Source organism: Pristiophorus japonicus, chromosome 4 (genome assembly GCF_044704955.1).
Source record: "Pristiophorus japonicus isolate sPriJap1 chromosome 4, sPriJap1.hap1, whole genome shotgun sequence".
NCBI lineage: Eukaryota > Metazoa > Chordata > Chondrichthyes > Pristiophoridae > Pristiophorus > Pristiophorus japonicus.
This window is the reverse complement of record NC_091980.1, coordinates 155,265,692-155,273,651: the sequence shown is the minus strand read 5'-3', so window position 1 is coordinate 155,273,651 and position 7,960 is coordinate 155,265,692. Positions and strand designations below refer to the sequence as shown.

General features: G+C 46.6%; 1 protein-coding gene across 1 annotated transcript in view; it reads right to left on the bottom strand.

The window, feature by feature from the left end:
• Window positions 1-7,960, bottom strand: part of vps18 (VPS18 core subunit of CORVET and HOPS complexes) — a 28,672-nt gene that overhangs the window by 483 nt on the left and 20,229 nt on the right. The gene's annotated exons all lie outside the window — the stretch shown is intronic.

The following is a 7,960-nucleotide window of genomic DNA, read 5'->3' as shown; positions in this document are numbered from 1 at the left end:
CTGGGAGGACAAATGCACCAACGTTAGCATCCTCAATCAAGCCAACATCCCCAGCATTGAAGCACTGACCACACTTGATCAGCTCCGCTGGGCAGGCTACATTGTTCGCATGTCAGACACGAGACTCCCAAAGCAAGCGCTCTACCCGGAACTCCTTCACAGCAAACGAGCCCCAGGTGGGCAGTGGAAACATTACAGGGACACCCTCAAAGCCTCCCTGATAAAGTGCAACATCCCCACTGACACCTGGGAGTCCCTAGCCAAAGACCGCCCTAAGTGGAGGAAGTGTATCCAGGAGAGTGCTGAGCACCTCGAGTCTCGTTGCTGAGAGCATGCGGAAATCAAGCGCAGACAGCGGAAAGAGCGTGTGGCAAACCAGTCCCACCCTCCATTTCCCTCAACGACTATCTGTTCCACCTGTGACAGGGACTGTGGTTCTCGTATTGGACTGTTCAACCACCCAAGGACTCACTAAGAGTGGAAGCAAGTCTTCCTCGATTCCAAGGGACTGTCTATGATGATGATCCTGAACACCCTACCTAACATACTGTGGGTTCACCATCACCCCAAGGGCTACAGCGGTTCAATGAACAGTCTTGCTGTCCCCACCTCTGGGGAAACTCGGCGTGGCAGTAAATACAGCCCTGCGAGCAAATTTAAAGAAAAAACATGCGCAGTTGTCTAATGGTTCTCGGAGAGGGGAAGGCCTGGCCACACTGAAGGCCTTGGGTCAGGCAATTGTGGTGTAAAACAGCAGACATGGGATGGAAATGTGGCTGTGAGAGTGCTCTCGAGTCTTGGCTTAGTCCACACACAGTCTCAGGAGTTGGCCTCTGGTCAGGACTGCTCCTTCCTAGCTCCCATGAAACCCTTGACATCTCTTTAACTGTTTAGACTCCATCTGTTACAGTCTAGCCCAGTGTCTGATGCTAAACCTGTTTCCCTGAATATGCTGCTGCTGTGGGAATCCATTCATTTTCAACGATTGGCCAATCAGGATTTATAGCAGCAAGTTGCAGTCTATTCAGATCGTGGCGAAGGTGCAGCGAATCTGGGCCCAGGGGCAGCACGGACCAGCCCACACTGCGATATGTGTGCGCACTAGGTCCAGGCAGCAGAGTTGGCCTCCAGTCGTCCTGGTTAACCCTTGCCACTGGATAAAGGCCTAGCTCTGTCAAGCCCATGTGGTGTCTGGTGTGCAATGGTCACGACATGTTAAAAAAATCCACGCACGGGCATCTTCCACCCCTGGAGTTCGGGACTGCAATATCGGGTCCTTCATTGAAACATCTGTGAACTCATCCCTTTTGGTTTGGAAGCAAGTCATTCTCGTTCGAGGGACCGTATATTCAGTAAATGGATTTAGGAGTGAAGTTATCCGATAAGCTAACTTCAGTCATTGTCCACACACACCAGAGGACCCTGAAGAGTGGGCAGGAGTGGAAGCACCCCTTCCCTTTCTTTCCAGAGACATTCTGAAGCCAGTTGTTGATCTGACTGAGATGAACTCATTGCTCTGTGGCATTCCTCAGTCCTGCGCCATAGCTATTATTTATTGTAATAAAAACATAGAATGCTGGAAATCTCAGCGGGTCAGGCAGCATCTGTGGAGGGAAACAGAGTTAACGTTTCAGGTCTGTGACCCTTCGTCAGAACTGGAAAAGTTTGAGATGTAACATTCTTAAGGAAGTGCTGGGAGAGGGGAGGAAAGATCAAAAGGGAAGGTCAGTGATAGGGTGGAAGGCAGGAGAGATTAGAGAGACAACAGGGGTGATGGGCCGAATGGAGATGGTAATGGCACAAGTTAGGAAACAAAAGATGAGTCTCATCATCATCATCATAGGCGGTCCCTCGAAGCGAGGATGACTTGCTTCCACGCCGAAAAAGGATGAGTTCACAGGTGTTTCAATGAAGGACCGAATATTCCGGATCCCGAACTACATCCTGAAGGGTGGAAGATGCCTGTGCGTGGAATTTTTTGCACACCAGCCACCCCACGGGCTTGACAGAACTAGATCTTGGTCCAGTGGCAAGGGTTACCCAAGACGACTGGAGACCAGCTCTACTGCACGGACCTAGTGCGCACACATATCGCAGTGTGGGCTGGCCCGGGCTGCCCCTGGGCCCTCGCCTCTTCTGGGCCCCGATCACATCCCTGTACAAACTCTTGCCGCTCCTTCGCCCCGACCTCGCCGCTCCTCTGTACCTGCCCGCACTGCAGTCAGCCATCGCCCTCCTGCAGCAACACGCGCTGCTCCCTGAAGTGGTATGCTGCTGCACACTGCTCTCTGTAATGGACCTGGCCTGCTGATGGTCTTGCAGGCTGGGACTGCAAGATAGGGTGTGAATGGCAGAATAATTACCAGCTGCCATGGGAAACAGAAAAATAAAATTAAAATAAAAAGGCAGAGTTGGAAAAAAATAAAGGGAGGAAAGGGAACAAAATATGGGCAGAGGTTATGGACTGAAATTGTTGAACTCTATGTTGAGCCCAGAAGCCTGTAAAGTGCCTAAACGAAAGATGAGGTGCTGTTCCTCGAGTTTGCGTTGAGCTTGATTAGAACAGTGTAGGAGGCAGAGGACGGAGAGGTCAGAGTGGGAGTGGAGCAGAGAATTAAAGTGACAGGCGACCGGAAGCTCGGGGTCACAACTTATGGACTGAACGGAGGTGTCCCGCAAAGCGGTCACCCAATCTACACTTGGTCTCCCCAATGTAGAGGAGACCACATCGTGAGCAGCGAATACAGTATACTAAATTGAAAGTAGTACAAGTAAATCCCACAGCTATTACTTATTGACTGAGCCTTGGGGAAGCTCCTTCAACATTTTAAAGGGTTCTGCTGGAGATTGTTTTCCTGCAATAGGATGGGCTCAGCATCTGCAGCCTCGCTCTCTCCCTTGGTGGTATGAAGTCTGATCGTTGCTGGTCAGATTTGATGGCCGTAAATTGGCTACAGGCTGCTGTTCAATCACGGAAGCTTGTTGCTGGACCCTTCAGCAGCTTTGATTGACAGGGCATTCATCGGGTTTGCTGGCTGAATGTTTTCAACAGATGTTTGGAAACCTCCAGATCACAAGGTAATTATAGTTGAAGAAGAAACATGCAGGAACCAGAGACCAGATGGCAGGAGGCAAATCCACAGAAAGATGCATGTACATAAATACCAAAAGCATTAGAAGCTGTTGAAATCAGAGGCCTGTATGGCAGCAAGGAACTACAGTTAAGTAGGAATTTCAGAAATTTGGCTCAATCCAGACAAGAGTAATTATAATATTTGGAATATAGAGTGTTCAGAACAGATAAGGTGGCGTAGTCCTTTGTAAACAAGGACATGTGAGAGGTATATAAAATTGACCCTGTGGGATGTAGAAAGTTGTACAATGCACTGCTGTGGTTATGCAACTCTAATGCGAGAACATTCAAGCTACTGCTAGGGATCTGCAGAAGAAGAAGGAAGACAGTTTGCTCTTTCAAAAGGTAGGAAAGGTATGTGAAAACAGGCAAGTTACTTTATTTTAAAATCAGCCAAATATAAACTGACCAAACCTAAGCAGTTTACAACTGACTACACTCCAAAAGTACTTCATTGGCTGCAAAGCACTTCAAGACGTCCGGTGGTCATGAAAGGCGCTATATTCTTTAGAGATGGTAGATGTACATGTGTGGCTGTACTATGATCCCGTGAAGCAGGGCTTAATCTGATCTATTGTTGATTAATGATTGAGACATGTAGAACATGGAAGTTGTGGCCTGATCTGGGATTGTGAAATATCCAGGAACAGGAGCCAGGCACGTTAAAGGGACTAGTTTCAAAGAAATAGGAGAACAAGTAAGCACTTTGGTTCAGAGAGGCTGTTCAACTACACTTTGGTAGAGGACAAGTGGAATGTGTTTAAAGGCATAATTTTGAGCATAGCTAGAATTATCCAGTTCAGATTAAACAAACAGGATGAGCACAAGATAATAAATAGTCTAAATAATGACTTCCTCCAAGTATCCAAAAAACATTGTCAAACAGAGACAACCTAGTCAGTTAATTTGGCATGGAAATCTTGGATAAGCCAAAATAAACACATTCCCAGGGAACGATGGTATTTGTCCCAGAGCGAAGATGGACTAGAGAGTATATTTGTGAAGTGCTAGCCAGTAGTATAAGGGAGTCACTGCACATGATAGATTGGTAAACAGTAGATGTGGCGCCCTTACTGAAAAAGGCTGACACTGGCAAATACAAATCCATTAATCTTGTAGTCTTAGCTCAACATTGTAGACACTGGGATCGATACCTGGACAGCAATGTTTATCAATGATACCAGCCGAATCCTTAACCCCATCACTTCCCACATTATCTTAACCCCATCACCATTTCCCACATTACGACAGTGACTATATTCCAAAAGTGCTTCATTGGCTGTAAAGCGCTTTGAGACATCCGATGGTTGTGAAAGGCGCTATATTAATGCAAGTCTTTCTTTCACTGTAACTTCTTGTCAAGGAACTGCCTACACTTTACCACCCAGTCTTTTCCTAGGAATGAATTGTGTTTAAATTTGGCTCTCAGAACTGTCTTGCATCAACCCTTGTGGTCTTCAGTCCCAGGTAAGGAATGTTTTGGTTGTTAAAGCCTTCGTGGTTTGTATTTCACAGTCACCCTTTTCTTTCCCAGCATTCAGTTTGACTACCGACTCCAGTGTGAGAATACACTGAAGACAATTCTTAGGCTATTTCTCCTACATGTCCAACCAATTCAGAGCAGCAATAAGCAAAGCAATGCTGACCTATATTCCTAAACAGAAGATCAAAGCACACTGCTCTGATCACACCACCTTGTGACCATTTCTGGTCTCTGACAGACAGAAGACATTCCAGCACTGGATGCAACGTAGATAAAAACCACAAGGCTGATGCCTGGTATAAAAGCTCTACCTTAATGAAAAACAAGGGAAACTTTGCTTTTGAGAATTGAAAGGAGTTATGTGAGAAGTGGTCTCCTAGAGATATACATGTTGGTTAATGGTTTGGAAAAGCAAATTCTGGAAAATAACTTCAAACTAAATTACAAGAGCAGGGCATGGGAACACAAGGTCAATCTAGTAAAAGGCAAATTTAGGAGAGGCCATAGGAGGTTCTTCACATAGAGCAATTAGAGCAAAAAATGTTGGAATCTTTTAAGAAACAATATGATGCTACCTTCAGGGGTCTTTCTGGATGGATGAACTAAGATGGAACTATTTAAGATTTGTTAGCAAGACATCCCAAGACTAGGCAACAAAATATTAACGCCACCATTGGTGTGTCCCCCGATCAATGATACAAAACCCTTCGCTATCCCACAGTCTGCCTAAAGTTGTGTGTCAAAGAATGCTTCATTGGGCAGCTATACAGATGGTAAATTAAAGAGGAGAAAGTGAATCTATTGATCATTCTACAGCATTCACGACAGGTTCCTAATAACGTGAGACATCAGATTTTTTACCCAGCACATTCTGATCTGGAACGCGCTGCATGAAAGGGTGGTGGAAGCAGATTCAATAGTAACATTCAAAAGGAAATTGGATAAATACTTAAAGGAAAAATTTGCAGGGCTATGGAGAAAGAGCAGGGGAGTGGGGCTAATTGGACAGCTCTTTCAAAGAGCTGGCACAGACACGATGGGCTGAATGGCCTCCTGTTCTGTATCATTTTATGTAGCATTTTTTGCTATAGTGAAAAGATGGGTCCTTGCGACCAGTTTGCACAGTTAATAATTCCTATCAGTTAATAATTTCTTTGTAATTGAAGCTGTGTTTTAAGGAGAAAAGCGTCACCAGCTTTAAGTGGTTCAAGAAAGTGTATCCCGCCTGGGGGAATATTAGAAACGGGTATAGGCCATTCAGCCTCTCATATCTGATCTGTATCTCAACTCCATTTTCTCACCTTAGCTCCACATCTCTTGTTATTCTTACCCAATAGAAATCTTGACCTCAGTCTTGAAAGCTCCAATTGACCCCCCGTATCCATAGCCTTTTGAGGGAGTTCCAAATTTCCACTACACTTTCCGAAAAAAAAGTGTTTCCAGATTTCACGCCTAAATGAACTTCTCTAATTTTAAGATTGTGCCCCCTTGTTCTGGATTCCCCTTGTTGGGCCTAGGACACTGCCCTGAGGAACTCCTGCAGCAATGTCCTGAGGCTATGATGATTGACCTCCAACCACCACAACCCATCTTCTTTTGTGCTAGGTATGATTCCAGCCAGTGGAGAGTTTTCTCCCCGATTCCCATTGACTTCAGTTTTACTAGGGCTCCTTGATGCCACACTTGGTCAAATGTTGCCTTGATATCAAGGGCAGTCACTCTCACCTCACCTCTGGAATTCAGCTCTTTTGTCCATGTTTAGACCAAGGCTGTAATGAGGTCTGGAGCCGAGTGGTCCTGGAGGAACCCAAACTGGGCATCGGTGAGCAGGTTATTGATGAGTAAGTGCTGCTTGATAGCACTGTCGACGACACCTTCCATCACTTTGCTGATGATTGAGAGTAGACTGATGGGGTGATAATTGGCTGGATTGGATTTGCCCTGCCGTTTGTGGACAGGACATACCTGGGCAGTTTTCCATATTGTCAAATAGATGCCAGTGTTGTAGCTGTACTGGAATAGCTTGGCTACAGGCGTGGCTAGTTCTGGAGCACAAGACTTCAGTATGACAACAGGAATGTTGTTGGGGCCCAGCGTCTTTGCTGTATCAGTGCGCTCAACCTTTTCTTAATATCACGCGGAGTGAATCGAATTGGCTGAAGACTGGTTTCTGTGATGGTGGGGACCTCAGGAGGAGGCCGATATGGCTCATCCACTCGGCACTTCTGGCTGAAGATGGTTGCAAAGGCTTCAGCCTTGTCTTTTGCACTTGCGTTTTGGGCTCCACCCTCATTGAGGATGGGGATATTCATGGAGCCTCCTCCTGCCGTTAGTTGTTTCTTTGATCTGATCCGTTGATTGTGGGCTCGCTTAGCTCGGTCTATAGCATGCATGTAGTCCTGTGAAGTACCTTGGGACATTACACTACATTAAAGGCACTATATAAATACAAGTTGTTTTGTTGTTGCAACTTCCCCAGGTTGTCACCTCATTTTTAGGTACACCTGATGCTGCTCGTGGCATGCTCTTCTGCACTCCTCATTGAACCAGGGTTGGTCCCCTGGTTTGATAGTAATGGTAGAGTGAGGGATATGCCAGGCCACAAGATTACAGATTGTGGTGGAATACCCTTCTGCTGCAGTTGATGGCCCACAGCGCCTCATGGATGCCTAGTTTTGAGCTGCTAGATCTGTTCTGAATCTATCCCATTTAGCACAGTGGTAGTCGCTGGAGAAATACTACCAACGATGTCTCTGCAAGATCCTATAAATCCCCTGGGAGGACAGACGCACCAACATTAGCGTCCTCGACCAGGCTAACACCCCCAGCATTGAAGCACTGACTACACTCGACCACACATAGTTCGCATGCCAGACACGATACTCCCAAAGCAAGCGCTCTACTCGGAACTCCTTCATGGCAAACGAGCCAAAGGTGGGCAGCAGAAACGTTACAAGTACATCCTCAAAGCCTCCCTGATAAAGTGCAACATCCCCACCGACACCTGGGAGTCCCTGGCCAAAGATTGCCCTAAGTGGAGGAAGCGCATCCGGGAGGGCGCTGAGCACCTCGAGTCTCATTGCCGAGAGCATGCAGAAATCAAGCGCAGGCAGCGGAAAGAGCGTGCGGCAAACCTGTCCCACCCACCCCTTCCCTCAACGACTGTCTGTCCCACCTACGACAGAGACTGTGATTCCCGTATTGGACCGATCAGTGACCTAAGAACTCATTTTAAGAGTGGAAGCAAGTCTTCCTCGATTCCAAGGGACTGTCTATGATGATGATGATGATGATGGAGTGCCACATAACACGATGGAGGGTGTCCTCAGTGTGAAGATGGGACA